This window comes from Musca domestica, unplaced genomic scaffold, assembly GCF_030504385.1.
Source record: "Musca domestica strain aabys unplaced genomic scaffold, Musca_domestica.polishedcontigs.V.1.1 31, whole genome shotgun sequence".
Lineage (NCBI taxonomy): Eukaryota > Metazoa > Arthropoda > Insecta > Diptera > Muscidae > Musca > Musca domestica.
In genome coordinates this window covers 9460821-9480788 of record NW_026712309.1, presented here as the reverse complement: position 1 = coordinate 9480788, position 19968 = coordinate 9460821, and the positions used below count along the sequence as shown (strand labels likewise).

The window sequence follows — 19968 nt, the reverse complement described above, 5'->3', positions numbered from 1 at the left end:
TTTCTGACCACACATTAGATGTGAAAGTGGACTTGGGGATACTCCAATGTGGGGACTTTACTTAAATAAATTCCTATGTGGCAATTATCTGTATGATGGTTCCCTACCCCAGGGTGGCATAAATAAATTTTTTTAGCCAAATCAATTGATGAATTTGGTCAATACCAATATAGGCCCTACTCTGAAAATTTCAAATTTTATGCGAAGAGGTTATCTACCCCCTTAGAAACAAAAATGTCAAATAAGGGCCAAAAAATGAAAAAAGTGGCCGGCCAAGACCCCAAAAATAACTTAAATCATAGATGGTTATATAAATATGAAATCGGGTTGTTCCCTTATCCATGAGTTATGATCGATATAAAGACCTGCAAAAGTGATTTTAGGTATTTTGAATGTTTGGGAAGAATTTCTGGAAGGATATAAAACCTTTTCTTACTAAAAGTCCCATTCGCTCTACTATTTTGCACCTTTTATTTCAATATTGGTATATTACTTATTATTCTCCCAAAGAATTTTGCATTTTGAGCTCTCATTGGACGGATCATTGTCACGCTTTGAAATGAGCCCCATTAAGCTTTTTCGGTCATTTTTGTTTGTTTAAATGTGTTCGCATCTTTCAGCTAACCCACGATGTAGGCCCTGGAGTTGAAAGGTAGATGTCAGTTAACATCCTATTTCGCACTTATTTAATTTTTTTAGTGAAAAATTATTCTTTATTTTGTTCACAAAAAATCCACTGAATTCAATATGATAATACAAATTGAAAAAAAAAATTGACAAAAAAAAAGAATAACAAATTGAAAAAGTCTTCAACTTTTTCGCTGATTTTTTACAGCAAATGTTTTAAGATCCTTCCTTACAAAGTTTGTCAATAGAATGTACTATTACTTTAAAATTCGATTCCATTGAAAATGTTTTTTTGATTTTTGCAATGAGATCTCTTTTTCATGATTTTTCAGCGATTTAGAAAAAGTAATTATCTTTTAACTTTGGTGTGACCGCGTTAAATTATTTCGATATCATCTATTCCGTTTCGCCACCACATAATTCGCTACTACACTTCCATGTAACCCGCCATCAATTTCAGTTCTCAAGAAATCAAGTCAATTAAATAAATTGGTATAAATATTCGAATTCAAAAATAAAATATAAAAAAACACTACAAATGTACATTAGAAAAAAGTAAGTCAAAATGGAAAAAAATCATGCAAAATAAAATATTACTATTGTACATTTGAAAAGTCAAAATGAAAATGTTAATATATCACATTTTTACGCGATTTATTTGGATATTATCCTTTTCGGAGAGTAGACAACTCCGAATTTGTGTGAATCGTTAAAATTAATCCAGCGGTTCTTAAGTTATAAGCGTAGTAACTAACACAACTTACATTTATATGTATAGATAACATGGGTAGATAATAAGCGTCCAAGGTAATAACGTTACCTGAAATTCGATGTAGTCAATCGACGTTTTTTCAACACAATTTAAACACATGTTTTTATATAAGTGTTACCCAAATACGTCGGCCGTACAAAATTTGAAAGTTGAACATTCCAACATTGACAATTGAAGATATGGATATGTGGACCTGACGTATTTGGGTAATACGGACGTACAAAACATTTTATCATAATGGGGAATTTGAATATTTGTGTACGCTACATCGAATCTTAGGTAATGCTATGTTCTCATTGCGCTTTCAATCACGTTGTTCGCTCTCAGAATTAGGTACACAAATTAACCTGTTCATACGGCACAATTCGTTATTCATAGTAAAATAACTCATTTTTTTTTTTTAAATTTTGTTTGTTGATTTTAATAGGCATTTAAACGAAAATACATGAAATTTTCACTAATATGAATAGAAGAAATTATTGTTTTTCTCCCAGGGATTTATTTTATAATTAATTTTACAATTTTCGTTTATGTTTTCAACTTTTTGTGTAAAAGTTGACATTTTGAACAAATTGTTATATTTTTCTGTTTTTAAATTCTGCTGGAGAGACACTTGTCAAACATTTTTTCTGCTGATACAAACATTTTGAAAATATTGCCTCTTTTGTTTGCAGATTTCTGGGGAAATTTCAACTCGTAGACAAAATGCGCACCTCGGATGAGAGAGAAAATAAAATTTACTTTTGGTTATATGTACATACGCCATTCAACATTGTAGTTTTCATTCATAATTGTCAGTCTTCCCAAAAAAATTTTAAATTTCATTAAATTTTTCTATTTTGAATTTTTAAATGTAATAATTTTTTTTTCGATAAATGCTCTCATTTGCTAGAGATGGCACACATTTCATCTTAGTTCTGAGAGTGATTTGAATTAAACAAATCAAAGTAGATTTTACAGGTAACCGTATCGGTGAATTGCTACAATATAGCAACTTTTGTGGTACCCTCAAATGTCAAAATTGGCATCTAAGGCGAAATGTGTATACAACCCCACAACTGTAATATCTTCTACGTCATCGACAAATACCACTAATATTCCAGCTAATGTTGGTAACTGGAGGTTACACCGACACCAGCACATGAAACAACAGAAGAACAAGGAGTTTTCACAGACCACAGAGAGCTGGGGATAGTAGAAGTTTGGATAAGACCAACAGAGTCATAACTCTAGTGACTCACAGTATTTCTTATTGCAAATGGAACACTTGTTCATTTTATTTTTAAATTTTTACTGGTAATTTACTCTAAACTTGCTCTTAAATTTTGAAATATCAGAAAAAAATACTTTTTGTGAAGAAGACATAAACAAACTTTGTTTTTGTGTTGCATTTATTGAGGGCGAATTCAGCATTACAACAACTTGTTTTGACATTTAAAGGTGCCGTCAGCTGGGGTGATGCGACTACCTAGTAGATCTACCTTAGAACAAAGAACAAAAACCTTTGTTCGCAGAGGAAATTTTGTAAGGGAATTAAGTAGATATTTCTTAATTAATGGTCGAACAAGGAATAGAGAGCGAATCACGTGCCATGAACTTAGCATAACGCTGTAAAAATAGATTCGTTTTGAATTTTTAGCTTTATTCGAGCAGTCGATGAGGAAGCTGCTGTCGGATATTTTTATGAATAAACCGTTAGCAAACTTTATAGATACATAGGCGAATGTTTGGATCATATCGAATACATACTTAAGCACTTTTAAATATTTAATTTTGATTTCAGAAAAAGGCGTGACAAAGATGGCCATGGACTATTAGTGTGTTTTGATTTGCTCAAACACAAAAGAAATATATCGTTAACTAAAATGCAAAAAGGCGCAACTAAAAAAAACATAATTGCGTAGGGGAAGTAAACAAACTTTTATAAATGTAAACTATAAACATGTCGGATGAAGATTTCTCTAAGTTAATAAGAGTGCCTTTTTTGATCACAGACGTGTAAAATTTTGTCAAGACATTTAGTATAATGACATTCACAATATTCATTCGAAAACTCTATTTTTAATTTCTTGTTAGTTCCGCCTTTTTGCATTTTAGCTAACCATATGTATTTTTAGTTTTATAATGATAGTGAATGAGAAAGGTTCCAAATATACTTTTGTATAATTTTTTTTATAAGTTTTCCTTAATCCATAATCTCAACATACAAAGCTTTTATAATTTTATAAAATTTTGTGAAAACGTCACATTAAATATTTTTTACGTCATACGTGTATCTATTCTCTTCCAAAAAAAATTTATAGTTTACTAGCTGTCCCGGTCCGCATTGCTGGCCCTTTAGTTTTAGTGTTTAACACTAAAACTTTTAGGAACAGTGTTTAAATTAAATTGAATAATTGAAATTGAATGTAATGTTTGAATTAGAAATAAGTTGCAATCTAATGCGATTCCTGTTTAAAAAATAGCGTATGTTTCGCAAAAATATATGGGCTCTCAGCTCCCCTTTAAAGGGGGCCCACATTTTCCAGCCACTGTATTTTAATATATCTAAAAAACTTATACTCGTCATTTTGTATGTTTCTGTCATATTCGATTCGAATAAGCTGTAGTATTTAGACTTGCGAAATATTTTTCTGCAATAATTGTGTAACATTGGATCACTGACGTAGCTAAAAATGCTTTCCGCGACAATTTCGGAGGGTCCAAAGGACAAAAAAATAAGATTTTAAAGTGAACTGTGCGGAAAATATCTAAAAACATACCAGAATACTTTGGTTTATTGGTCTCCTGTTTGGCACAGCACCAATATAACGGTATCTGCAGATTTTAAGTATTTGGATGTTTTAAGAAGCTTATTCCAATCAAATTAGTATTTTTAGCGTCCAGGTTCTCAGAGGATATAAATCCGCCATTTGATATTGCCTTCATATAGAGTAAATCTTGACATCCGAAATTTCACTGATTTCCATCCCAATGTCCGACTAAATGGGCTGACATTTCACATTACGGGTTTTTATTGGATGCTAATTTGCCATACAAAGATAATAGGCTCACGTTTCGATATAATCTTCTGCTGTTTTGGTCAATTTTACAAATACCATCCTACTGTGCTTTAATTTAATTTTCTTCGCTTTTTAATGTAAATTCAAAAACAAAGCAAATAGTATTACAAAATAATACAATTCAAAATAGAAAGTCAAATTGAAAAAATGTTATGCGTTATAAAAACATTTTAAAAATATATGACAAAATATATTATGCGACTTCATCTATTTTGTCGTGCTTTCCACCAAGATTTTTTACCATACTGTAACAATTTTACACAAAATTTTATATCAATAATTAAATTTCGATTTTTCCAATTTTGCGGCTTTTCCTAAAAATGTTCTTTCATAAAACCCTTTTTACCGTAATTTTAAGTAAAATGTAAGTAAAATCTGTCAAATTAATAGCGAATTTATTTAATCAAAATATAAATTTCTATAACCGAAAAGTGGTTATGAAAACGGATATACAAGTAAAAAACTCCTTCACCAGGAAGAAACTTACAGAAAATTTCGTAGAAAAATACTGTTTAAATGAAAACAGTTATATGGTGGCTTTACGAAGAGGAGGATTTGCATACGAAATTTTTTGTCAAAATACTGAAAAAAGTGCATTTTTCTGTCATAGGATTTTTGAATTTACATTAAAAAGGGAAGAAAATTAAATTAATGCACAGTAGGATGGTATTTGTAAAATTGACCAAAACAGCAGAAGCTTATATCGAAACGTGAGCCTATTATCTTTCTATGGCAAATTTGCATCCAATAAAAACCCATAATGTGAAATGTCAGCCCATTTAGTCGGACATTGGGATGGAAATCAGTGAAATTTCGGATGTCAAGATTTACTCTATATGAAGGCAATATCAAATGGCGGATTTATATCCTCTGAGAACCTGGACGCTAAAAATACTAATTTGATTGGAATAAGCCAAACAGGAAACCAATAAACCGAATTAGTCTGGTATGTTTTTAGATATTTTCCGCACAGTTCACTTTAAAATCTTATTTTTTTGTCCTTTGGACCCTCCGAAATTGTCGCGGAAAGCATTTTTAGCTACGTCAGTGATCCAATGTTAAACAATTATTGCAGAAAAATATTTCGCAAGTCTAAATAATACAGCTTATTCGAATCGAATATGACAGAAACATACAAAATGACGAGTATAAGTTTTTTAGATATATTAAAATACAGTGGCTGGAAAATGTGCGTGTGTTTTTTAGGGAAACACACGCTATTTTTTTTAAACAGGAATCGCATTAGATTGCAACTTATTTCTAATTCAAACATTACATTCAATTTCAATTATTCAATTTCATTTAAACACTGTTCCTAAAAGTTTATGTGTTAAACACTATACCTAAAGGGCCAGCAATGCGGACCGGGATAGATAGTAAACTATAAAATTTGTTTGTGTTTGAGCAAATCAAAACACACTAATAGTCCATGGCCATCTTTGTCACGCCTTTTTCTGAAATCAAAATTAAATATTTATATGTATCTATAAAGTTTGCTAACGGTTTATTCATAAAAATATCCGACAGCAGCTTCCTCATCGACTGCTCGAATAAAACTATTAATTCAAAACGAATCTCTTTTTACAGCGTTATGCTAAGTTCACATGGCACGTGATTCGCTCTCTATTCCTTGTTCGACCATTAATTAAGAAATATCTACTTAATTCCCCTCACAAAATTTCCTCAGCGAACAAAGATTTTTGTTCTTTGTTCTAAGTTAGATCTACTAGGTAGTCGCATCACCCCAGCTGACGGCACCTTTAAATGTCAAAACAAGTTGTTGTAATGCTGAATTCGCCCTAAATAAATGCAACACAAAAACAAAGTTTGTTTGTGTCTTCTTCACAAAAAGTATTTTTTTCTGATATTTCAAAATTTAAGAGCAAGTTTAGAGTAAATTACCAGTAAAAAAATTATAAATAAAATGAAAAAGTGTTCCATTTGCAATAAGAAATACCGTGAGTCACGAGAGCTATGACTCTGTTGGTCTTATCCAAACTTCTACTATTCCCAGCTCTTCCAGCTCTCTGTGGTCTGTGAAAACTCTTTGTTCTTCTGTTGATTCATGTGCTGGAGTCGGTGTAACCTCCAGCTTCCAACATTAGCTGGAATATTAGTGGTATTTGTCTATGACGTAGAAGATATTACAGTTGTGGGGTTGTATAGACATTTCAGGGGCTAACTATCAACTTGGGGCTGTTGCAATGGTCCCCGACAGTCGTATTATTATTTGGTTTAATTTCCACACACAACATAAAATGTAAACATGATCGGTTGAAACAAATTTGCGCAAACTTTAAATGTCATGGCGAATGTATGTTTTTCGCCTTAGATGCCAATTTTTACATTTGAGGGTACCACAGAAGTTGCTTTGTTGTAGCAATTCGCCGATGCGGTTACCTGTAAAATCTACTTTGATTTGTTTAATTCAAATCACTCTCAGAACTAAGATGAAATGTGTGCCATCTCTAGCAAATGAGAGCATTTATCGAAAAAATAAATTATGACATTTAAAAATTCAAAATAGAAAAATTTAATGAAATTTAAAAATTTTTTGAGAAGACAGAAAATTATGAATGAAAACTACAATGTTGAATGGCGTATGTACATTTAAACGAATGTTAATTTTGTTTTCTCTCTCATCCGAGGTGCGCATTTTGTCCCCGAGTTGAAATTTCCCCAGAAATTTGCAAAGAAAAGAGGCAATATTTTCAAAATGTTTGTATCAGCAGATAAATGTTTGACAGCAGAATTTAAAAATAGAAAAATATAACAATTTGTTCAAAATTTCACCTTTTACACAAAAAGTTGAAAACATAAACGAAAATTGTAAAATTAATTATAAAATAAATCCCTGGGAGAAAAACAATAATTTCTTCTATTCATATTAGTGAAATTTTCATGTATTTTCGTTTAAATGCCTATTAAAATCAACAAACAAAATTTAAAAAAAAAGAGTTATTTTACTATGAATAACGAATTGTGCCGTATGAACGGGTTAATTCGTGTACCTAATTCTGAGAGCGAACAACGTGATTGAAAGTGTAATGAGAACATAGCATTACCTAAGATTCGATGTAGCGTACACAAATATTCAAATTCCCCATTATGATAAAATGTTTTGTACGTCCGTATAACAAATACGTCAGGTCCACATATCCATATCTTCAATTGTCAATGTTGGAATGTTCAACTTTCAAATTTTATACGGCCTCAATTTTTGGTATAGTAAAGAGCTTACAAACATTTTCAAAGTAGCTGTAATTTCCGACATTTAGAATACCGTGCTGCGTGCTAAATACTATTTTCCATCTCATAATTAGTATTACAATGATTTTAGAATAGTCAAACATAATTACTCTTTTACATCCATTATCGTAAGATAGAGTTGGAGACCCAATAAAGTCCATATTTTTCATTATAGTATAAATTAATTAGGATTAAACAAATCTTAGGTCCCGTACTACATTCTAATATTCGTAATTTTTTTTCTTGTTTCTGCCACTATTTCCAACTGAATGAGTTGTTTATTTCACGTAGACGTTAATCCCAAATCTACATACATCCCAAATCTTTGTTCCCAACCAATATTCTCTTGGGGCTTAAAAATTCAATAAAAATACAAAATTTTCTTTTCTGACCACATAATGGTTGGGAAAGTGGACTTGGTAATTGCCTATGTTGACCATTACCTGTAATATGGTTCTGTAAATACAATTTTATTGATTGATGAATGTGGTCAAGATCAAGAGGGACCCTACTCCGAAAATTGAAAATTTTATGAGAAAAAAATATGCCAACTAAGGGCCAAAAAATGAAAAAAGTGGCCAATATCACGAAAATAGCGTAATTCATATAATGATTATACCAAAAAGTGACATTCAGCTAAGGATTCTTTTGAGTATATGAAGGATTTGGTCTATAAGAAGAAGTAACTATTGTTTTCGTTGAACAAGTCAATATTTACAGAAAATTTTCATTTTTCAATGTATTCACCAATATTTCCTATATAAACCGGCTTCCGAAGTGAGCTAGTTGTTTCAAGGCCTAAAAATTAAACTGCTGACTCGGAAATTTGACTTCCTCGAGATACAGCGTCTGTTAGAGCACGTTTAGTAAATTTACCACGTTTTGTGATAATGGAAAGTGCAAATGTGCAGAGTAGAACAGAGCTAAGATTGTGTGCTATGAGAAGTGACAACATTGAACATCATTTACTCTTTTCATAAGCCAAAAAATGAAATAAAATTCGAAATTTGAAAATATCGTATATAGGAAGGTATCGTCGACAATTTTCTGTCATAGACTGTAGTATCCATTACAAACTTCAAATACCATATTTGAAACAATTTCGGTGAATAATGTGGCTAAAATGATCAAAATACCGAATATAGGGAAGAACCGTTATATGGGGGCTATATGAAGACGTGGACCTGCACAGACAAATTTCTGTCTTAGGCTGTAGTATCCATTTCGAACTTCAAATGCCGAATTTGAAGTAGAATTTTACAGAAAAATTACCGCGATTCAAGGCCAATTTGACTTGGGAAAAAAGAAAATCCACAAATTCGCGAAGGTTACGATCAACCCACTTGTGCCGTGTGAAATTACTCTAGATGAGATAAAATCTCTTCCGGAATTTTCCGGACAACAAGACACCTATGTGTCTTGGTGTGAGGCTGCGGACAACTCTTATGAATTATTTAAGAGGTATGATGGCAGTGAACGCCACTATCAAGCAGTGACCATATTAAGAAATAAAGTGCGGGGTGCAGCCGATGCGGTATTCTCATCTTTTAACAAAGTGCTAAATTTTAATGCAATCATTGCAAGGCTGGACTTTACCTATGCGGACAAACATCCCATTTATTTAATAGAACAGGAACTATCCACACTTAGACAGGGTTCAATGTCATGTTTAGAGGTCTATGACGAAGTAGAAAAGAAACTAACTTTATTAGTAAACAAGACAATTATGTCATACGAAAACAGTGTAGCAGACACTACAAAAGAAAAGTATAGGGCTGATTCACTTAGGGTATTCATATCTGGTTTAAGGAAGCCTCTGTGCGATATCCTTTTTGCTTCAAGACCATCCGACCTTCCATCTGTTCTGGCTTTGGCACAAGAAGTAGACGCAAATAACAAAAAGCGTAGCTTTTGCGAAAATTTTCGCAAATAAATCTTATGAAAATTCTAACAATAAAGAGGCAAACTCTGCCCAATCTTTCTCTAATCAAGAACACAATGTAGGACACAAGAATCCACATTATTCGGTAAATAGACAGAAACAGGTTGGCCACTCGCAGCAGTTCACGGGTTATCAGAAATCATATGCCAGTGGTAACAACTCTGACCGAAGACGAGTGGAGCCTATGGGGATGAACCCCCCTCCCTCTTCCAATTTAAGCATCGTACGCATCATACTTACAGGCCGCAAGGACATATGACGAAACGACCTGCCAATTCTGGACGATACACAGGACCAAAAATGCAACGTGTAAATCATCTTAATGATGATCGTAATCTACCTGATTTACCTGCTGACCTAACATACGAAGAAGAAGCGGAACAGGTCGAGGATGACAACGAAAATGATGAGCTTAATTTATTGGTGACAAAGCCCCTCCTGCCTTGGATTTCAAAGTCAATTGGGGGGAGAGAAGCTAAGCTCCTTGTCGACACATGAGCATCAAAGAGGTATAACAAACCACTACCTGAACTAAAAGGAATTAAATTAGTTCAGCATTCTTTTTCAGTAAAATCAATCCACGGGGTTACCCATATATATGCATATGTGCAGTTAAAATTTTTGGTGTAGTTGCTGATTTTTTAATTTTACCTGAACTGACTCATGCCAATGGAAAGGAAACTATTTTATTCATAACTAGACATGACTTAAATCATCTGCAACTTCATGCCAAGTCGGTACCAAACCATTTGAAAGAAGCATTTTTCAAGGCAATTAAAAATGATAATGGAGGGTTTGCAGATCCCAATGAAGCACTTCCATACAATACAAACGTCGTTGCGACGATCCGCACAGAAAACGAAGACCCAGTGTACTCGAGATTGTACCCGTATCCTTTAGGTTTTTCGGATTTTGTAAACAAAGAAATCCAGGACTTATTGGCGAATGGTATTATTCGAAAGTCTAGGTCTCTATACAATAACCCAATATGGGTAGTAAAGAAAAAGGGTCTTGACGAAACTGGACAAGAGAAAAAACGTTTGGTGATGAACTTCCGATTAATGAGAAAACTATCAGCGATAAATATCCGATTCCAGAAATCACGGAGACCTTGTCCAATATTGGAGGAAGTAAATTTTTTACCACAATTGACTTGAAATCTGGGTTTTACCAGATACAACTATCAGAACCAAATAGGGAAAAACTGCGTTTTCCATAAAAAACGGAATATACGAGTTTCGTAGACTGCCCTTCAGTCTGAAGAATGCTCCAAGCATTTTTCAGAGGACGATAGAGGAGAATATGGCAGAGTTTCTGTATTGCAGTCGAAAAAAAATCAAAATTGATTTGACCAGTGAACAGAAAGAGGCATTCAACACAATAAAAGAAATCCTAACGTCCGAAGATGTAACGTTAACATATCCAGATTTTCGGAAAACATTTGATTTAACGACGGATGCATCGTCACATGCTATAGGAGCTGTTCTTTCGCATGGAGGCAGACCTATTACTATGATCTCCCGCACTTTATCCAAAAGCGAAGACATTACGCTACTAATGAGCGGGAGTTGTTGGCCATCGTCTGGGCACTACAAACGCTTAGAAATTATCTCTACGGAGTATCAGATCTGAATGTATTCACAGATCATCAACCACTAACATTTGCCGTTTCGGACGATTCCAGCATAAATTGGTTGAACTCTTTCCCAATGTTAAGTTCAGACATACGGAGAAGTTAGTTATCGATATATCCGACCCGAATGAACAACAGGAAATTATAACAGCTGAACATAATCGTACACACCGAGCAGCTCAGGAAAATGTGAAGCATATTCTGGAAGACTATTTTTTTTCAAAAATGGAAAAGAAAGCGAAGCAGTTGGTGGCAAACTGCCGAGTATTTTCCCAGGCAAAGTATGATCGTCATCCAAAAAGGCAAATTATTGCCCAGACACCCATACCAACGTTTTGTGGGGAAGTCCTTCACATTGACAAATTTTCCACTGGGTCAAAATACTTTCTGAAAAATTTTCAAAATTCGCGATAGAAGAGTCACTAAATTCCAGGACTATAGTGGATGTTAAGCCACGGTTACTACAGTTGCTCAATATGTTCCATGGCACAAAAACCATTTATTGTGGCAATGAAAGTCACTTAACTCGCACACCATTAAGGCTATGTTAAAAAATCACTTTGACATAGATGTCGTGAATGCCCCACCCCTACACAGCACATCAAATGGGCAGGTGGAACGCTTCCACAACACACTGATGGAAATAGCGCGGTGCCTTAAAATTGACAAGAATCTGGACGATATCGAAGATATAGTACTTTTAGCCACCATTGAGTATAATAAATCAATACATACGGTGACTGGAATGAAACCCATAAGCATCTTCCATTCAACAAAGGATGATCAAAAAATAGTGTCACGTTAAAAATCCGCCCAGGATAAAGAGTTAGCAGCTCACAATAAGAACCGACGTGACAGGGAGTTTTCCGTAGGGGAAAAAGTTCTCGTCAAGAATAATAGGAGATTAGGGAACAAACTTTCTCCTCTTTATAGTGAGAACAATATAAATATTGTTTATATTTTTTAGGACTGCCTTAAGATTGGTCAAAGCCATATTAGTGTCTACTCTAATGCGAGATACATTCCGGTAACCGGCAGAGATCTCGTAATTTGGGAAAACTTTGGACACATAAAACATGTTACTAACCTAACTTTATACAAATTACTAAGAGACGAAACAGCTAATGCTACAAACTACTTTTCCCAAACTCATATGCGAAAATTGCTGGATGCGGACGTAAACTAAATAAGTAGACTGATACAGACGGTAGATATTCACCACAGACAAGCGAGAAGCCTGAATGCATTAGGAACAGTCTTGAAATACTTCACTGGGACACCTGATCATGATAACTTCGGCAAACTTACCAACACAGTTGACCAACTAATCAACTCACAGGAGAGACAGTTTACTATCAACGCCGAAGGGCAGAAAGAAATTAATAGCCTCACCACTACAGTAAACAAAATTTTAAAGGCAGAAAAACAAAGGGAAGTTGATACAGGAAATCTTTATGATGTCATCATAGCCAGAAACAGGGCGATAATAACAGAATTAAATAACTTAGTAACCTCTATCACATACATTCGCAAAAAATTGGAGTTTTGAATCTTATCCTTTTAGATAGCAATGAAATCAATTTCACAATAAAAAAACCAACACTTCACAAACCTCTCCGTAGCTGATATTATGGCCGTAGCTAAAATTAAGATTTTACAATACAATAATGTAATATATTTCCTTATAAGATATCCTATCTTTAAGTTTAAATATAAGAAAATTATTATATTACCTGTAGCAAGAGGTCACCTCATGCTCCACTTGCAAGAATCAACCCTCGCTGCATGTCACAATTACACCTCAGCAGTAAGAAACTGCAGCGAAAATATACCAACATTTTGTCTGTCATCATCACTCACATCATGCGCTCTGGAACTAATGACACGTAACACCGCTAACTGCAGCACAACAGTCAAGAACCTCCCACCAATTACAGCGATAGGCAATGGTTTGGTGGTCATCAATGACAACGACGAACCCCTGTTAGGTCAATGGTACTTACCTAGTTATCTTCAATGATTTCGTTAGACTCAATAATATGATGTACTACAACGAGAATTCAACGACACCCCTACAACCAGATATTCCATGGGCTTTTATGATTAACCTAACGCAACATACCGATATACTAAGCACGTCCTATCTCCATCATGTTAATAAGCAAAATCTCCAACATATCCATCACCTACAACATGTGGTATATCAAGGTCATATCGCAAGTTTATCGACTATTGGAATTCTATTACTTATAGGACTGATTGCTTACCCACTCCGACGCAGGGCCTCCACAAAGAAAAAAATTCTTTTAACTAAATCTGTGGAGGTCGCAATAAAAAACGCTAACTTTGGGACCGTGGACGGCCCTAACTTAGAAGAGGAGGAGATATCGTGAAGAAATACACTTATTTCATCATTCCCACAGTTTTGGCTTTTGTCAGGTAACTGAACGCTATACGCGTTCCCACAAGTTCTTGACACCTGAGTAACCAAATATAGTGCAGCAACATCAGCACAGCGGTAGCAGAGCAACTTCTCGCAATGTCAGCAAACCGGTAGCAGAGCTACGGCAGTGGAGCATTTCGTAGGAGCTTAGATTAAGGAATGAAATATAATGTAAGCAGTGGACAACAACTCATGGTAGTAATAACACACAAAAATAATTAATTATTAAATAAAAATAAATGTATTAAAAAATACAAAAAAAAAATCATAATTTGTATCTACTAAATAATTATTAATATTAAATTTTTTCCAAATCGATGAGTCTTTTGAGGTTCTGGCGACTTTTTAACATGTAAGGCTAATTATTATTTTTGAAAATAGTCATAGCGAAAACGGAGACTATTTTTTTATTACAACATTTTCTGCTGTATTTGGTCGGGGATTCAAAAGAGCATCTCATATTCAACTTTGAATGTGTTTTGAAATCTCCCAAACATGTAAAAAAGCATTAAGTTCAGCCGGGCCGAACTTTGAATACCTCCACCATTTGGAAGGAATTTGCAAATAATAAAAAAAAACATTAGAAAAATACTGCTAAAATAGTAAGAATACCAAATGTAGGTAGGATTTACCGTTATATTGGGACCTATACGAAGACGTAGAATTGTATATTATATTTTTATTATAGGCCATAACGATATTCAAATACGAAACTTGAAGCAATTCTTGTGAATAATGTCGCTAAATTCATCAAATTACCGAATTTAAGGATGTACCGTTATATTGGGGCTATACGAAGACCTGGACCTGTATATGCAATTTTCTGTCATAAACTTTACTACCCATTATGAACTTCAAATACGATATTTTATGCAATTTCGGTGAATAAAGTTCAGTATTTTTTGCTTACCTGCACAATCAAAAATTGCACGACATCTTGTGCCAATGGAAAGGAAACTATTTTATTCATAACTAGACATGACTTAAATCATCTGCAACTTCATGCCAAGTCGGTACCAAACCATTTGAAAGAAGCATTTTTCAAGGCAATTAAAAATGATAATGGAGGGTTTGCAGATCCCAATGAAGCACTTCCATACAATACAAACGTCGTTGCGACGATCCGCACAGAAAACGAAGACCCAGTGTACTCGAGATTGTACCCGTATCCTTTAGGTTTTTCGGATTTTGTAAACAAAGAAATCCAGGACTTATTGGCGAATGGTATTATTCGAAAGTCTAGGTCTCTATACAATAACCCAATATGGGTAGTAAAGAAAAAGGGTCTTGACGAAACTGGACAAGAGAAAAAACGTTTGGTGATGAACTTCCGATTAATGAGAAAACTATCAGCGATAAATATCCGATTCCAGAAATCACGGAGACCTTGTCCAATATTGGAGGAAGTAAATTTTTTACCACAATTGACTTGAAATCTGGGTTTTACCAGATACAACTATCAGAACCAAATAGGGAAAAACTGCGTTTTCCATAAAAAACGGAATATACGAGTTTCATAGACTGCCCTTCAGTCTGAAGAATGCTCCAAGCATTTTTCAGAGGACGATAGAGGAGAATATGGCAGAGTTTCTGTATTGCAGTCGAAAAAAAATCAAAATTGATTTGACCAGTGAACAGAAAGAGGCATTCAACACAATAAAAGAAATCCTAACGTCCGAAGATGTAACGTTAACATATCCAGATTTTCGGAAAACATTTGATTTAACGACGGATGCATCGTCACATGCTATAGGAGCTGTTCTTTCGCATGGAGGCAGACCTATTACTATGATCTCCCGCACTTTATCCAAAAGCGAAGACATTACGCTACTAATGAGCGGGAGTTGTTGGCCATCGTCTGGGCACTACAAACGCTTAGAAATTATCTCTACGGAGTATCAGATCTGAATGTATTCACAGATCATCAACCACTAACATTTGCCGTTTCGGACGATTCCAGCATAAATTGGTTGAACTCTTTCCCAATGTTAAGTTGAGACATACGGAGAAGTTAGTTATTGATATATCCGACCCGAATGAACAACAGGAAATTATAACAGCTGAACATAATCGTACACACCGAGCAGCTCAGGAAAATGTGAAGCATATTCTGGAAGACTATTTTTTTCAAAAATGGAAAAGAAAGCGAAGCAGTTGGTGGCAAACTGCCGAGTATTTTCCCAGGCAAAGTATGATCGTCATCCAAAAAGGCAAATTATTGCCCAGACACCCATACCAACGTTTTGTGGGGAAGTCCTTCACATTGACAAATTTTCCACTGGGTCAAAATACTTTCTGAAAAATTTTCAAAATTCGCGATAGAAGAGTCACTAAATTCCAGGACTATAGTGGATGTTAAGCCACGGTTACTACAGTTGCTCAATATGTTCCATGGCACAAAAACCATTTATTGTGGCAACGAAAGTCACTTAACTCGCACACCATTAAGGCTATGTTAAAAAATCACTTTGACATAGATGTCGTGAATGCCCCACCCCTACACAGCACATCAAATGGGCAGGTGGAACGCTTCCACAACACACTGATGGAAATAGTGCGATGCCTTAAAATTGACAAGAATCTGGACGATATCGAAGATATAGTACTTTTAGCCACCATTGAGTATAATAAATCAATACATACGGTGACTGGAATGAAACCCATAAGCATCTTCCATTCAACAAAGGATGATCAAAAAATAGTGTCACGTTAAAAATCCGCCCAGGATAAAGAGTTAGCAGCTCACAATAAGAACCGACGTGACAGGGAGTTTTCCGTAGGGGAAAAAGTTCTCGTCAAGAATAATAGGAGATTAGGGAACAAACTTTCTCCTCTTTATAGTGAGAACAATATAAATATTGTTTATATTTTTTAGGACTGCCTTAAGATTGGTCAAAGCCATATTAGTGTCTACTCTAATGCGAGATACATTCCGGTAACCGGCAGAGATCTCGTAATTTGGGAAAACTTTGGACACATAAAACATGTTACTAACCTAACTTTATACAAATTACTAAGAGACGAAACAGCTAATGCTACAAACTACTTTTCCCAAACTCATATGCGAAAATTGCTGGATGCGGACGTAAACTAAATAAGTAGACTGATACAGACGGTAGATATTCACCACAGACAAGCGAGAAGCCTGAATGCATTAGGAACAGTCTTGAAATACTTCACTGGGACACCTGATCATGATAACTTCGGCAAACTTACCAACACAGTTGACCAACTAATCAACTCACAGGAGAGACAGTTTACTATCAACGCCGAAGGGCAGAAAGAAATTAATAGCCTCACCACTACAGTAAACAAAATTTTAAAGGCAGAAAAACAAAGGGAAGTTGATACAGGAAATCTTTATGATGTCATCATAGCCAGAAACAGGGCGATAATAACAGAATTAAATAACTTAGTAACCTCTATCACATACATTCGCAAAAAATTGGAGTTTTGAATCTTATCCTTTTAGATAGCAATGAAATCAATTTCACAATAAAAAAACCAACACTTCACAAACCTCTCCGTAGCTGATATTATGGCCGTAGCTAAAATTAAGATTTTACAATACAATAATGTAATATATTTCCTTATAAGATATCCTATCTTTAAGTTTAAATATAACAAAATTATTATATTACCAGTAGCAAGAGGTCACCTCATGCTCCACTTGCAAGAATCAACCCTCGCTGCATGTCACAATTACACCTCAGCAGTAAGAAACTGCAGCGAAAATATACCAACATTTTGTCTGTCATCATCACTCACATCATGCGCTCTGGAACTAATGACACGTAACACCGCTAACTGCAGCACAACAGTCAAGAACCTCCCACCAATTACAGCGATAGGCAATGGTTTGGTGGTCATCAATGACCACGACGAACCCCTGTTAGGTCAATGGTACTTACCTAGTTATCTTCAATGATTTCGTTAGACTCAATAATATGATGTACTACAACGAGAATTCAACGACACCCCTACAACCAGATATTCCATGGGCTTTTATGATTAACCTAACGCAACATACCGATATACTAAGCACGTCCTATCTCCATCATGTTAATAAGCAAAATCTCCAACATATCCATCACCTACAACATGTGGTATATCAAGGTCATATCGCAAGTTTATCGACTATTGGAATTCTATTACTTATAGGACTGATTGCTTACCCACTCCGACGCAGGGCCTCCACAAAGAAAAAAATTCTTTTAACTAAATCTGTGGAGGTCGCAATAAAAAACGCTAACTTTGGGACCGTGGACGGCCCTAACTTAGAAGAGGAGGAGATATCGTGAAGAAATACACTTATTTCATCATTCCCACAGTTTTGGCTTTTGTCAGGTAACTGAACGCTATACGCGTTCCCACAAGTTCTTGACACCTGAGTAACCAAATATAGTGCAGCAACATCAGCACAGCGGTAGCAGAGCAACTTCTCGCAATGTCAGCAAACCGGTAGCAGAGCTACGGCAGTGGAGCATTTCGTAGGAGCTTAGATTAAGGAATGAAATATAATGTAAGCAGTGGACAACAACTCATGGTAGTAATAACACACAAAAATAATTAATTATTAAATAAAAATAAATGTATTAAAAAATACAAAAAAAATCATAATTTGTATCTACTAAATAATTATTAATATTAAATTTTTTCCAAATCGATGAGTCTTTTGAGGTTCTGGCGACTTTTTAACATGTAAGGCTAATTATTATTTTTGAAAATAGTCATAGCGAAAACGGAGACTATTTTTTTATTACAACATTTTCTGCTGTATTTGGTCGGGGATTCAAAAGAGCATCTCATATTCAACTTTAAATGTGTTTTGAAATCTCCCAAACATGTAAAAAAGCATTAAGTTCAGCCGGGCCGAACTTTGAATACCTCCACCATTTGGAAGGAATTTGCAAATAATAAAAAAAAACATTAGAAAAATACTGCTAAAATAGTAAGAATACCAAATGTAGGTAGGATTTACCGTTATATTGGGACCTATACGAAGACGTAGAATTGTATATTATATTTTTATCATAGGCCATAACGATATTCAAATACGAAACTTGAAGCAATTCTTGTGAATAATGTCGCTAAATTCATCAAATTACCGAATATAAGGATGTACCGTTATATTGGGGCTATACGAAGACCTGGACCTGTATATGCAATTTTCTGTCATAAACTTTACTACCCATTATGAACTTCAAATACGATATTTTATGCAATTTCGGTGAATAAAGTTCAGTATTTTTTGCTTACCTGCACAATCAAAAATTGCACGACATCTTGTGCAGCAATGCCAAAAATGCAGGTCCATCTTTTAGTGTGGGAGAGGAAGCGAGAATATGTTTTTAATGCATGCTCTTTTCTTGTGTTGTTATTGTTTTTGCGAATACAAAAACAAAAACGAAGTGGTAGTTTTTAGTGTCTTTTTTAAGTTTGCAAAAAATTTTCTTGTACAGATAAATACAACTTTTGTAACCAAATTAAAAAAAATACCAAATTTTCGAGGCAGGAATGTCCAATGTGCAGCTATCGATTGGGCACTTAAATACAATTCAAATAAAGGGATTCAGAAAAAAATGGCATAACAAAAGTTTTTTGGTCTGCAAAGGCCAATGCGCAGCTAATGTTGATGCAGGTAAATAGAAACCACTGTATATAAGTTTTATATAAGGGCTTTGCGAAGACGTGTATAGGCAATTTTCTGTTGCAGGCGGTAGTACCCATTAGGAACTTCAAATACGAAATTTGAAACAATTCCGGTGAAAAGTGTCACACAAACTATATTGACAGTGCTACGCTATGCTGTTTATTACATAATAGGAACACATGCTGCCTATTGACAGTAAATTTGGAGTAAAAAAAGTAAAAATTAAATTTCTTATTATATTCCATTCCATAAAGCGATCTATATACTATACTTACATGTGTTTCTCATTTTCAGTCCATTCTGTGACACTTGTAGATAAACAGTATGCTGATTTTGTACATTTAGCCAATTGTTGGAATAAAATAAATATTTTCAGATTTATTGCAAGTTAGGATGCCACGATGAAATTGACTAAGGAACCATTATTAACTAACTAATCTTTTGTTATTGGTTTGATTTTTATATCCTCCACAATATATATTAATTTTGTCATTCCGCTTGTTACTTCTTATAGCTCCCATATAACGGCGACATTATTCAAGTTTCAAGTTTCGTATTTGAATATCGTTACGGCTTATGACAAAAAT

The 19968-nt window shown here is 34.5% G+C and overlaps 1 protein-coding gene across 1 annotated transcript in view; it reads left to right on the top strand.

Annotated features, from left to right (window-relative positions):
- Nucleotides 1-19968, top strand: part of LOC101888324 (poly(U)-binding-splicing factor half pint) — a 209251-nt gene that overhangs the window by 184008 nt on the left and 5275 nt on the right. The window lies entirely within an intron of this gene.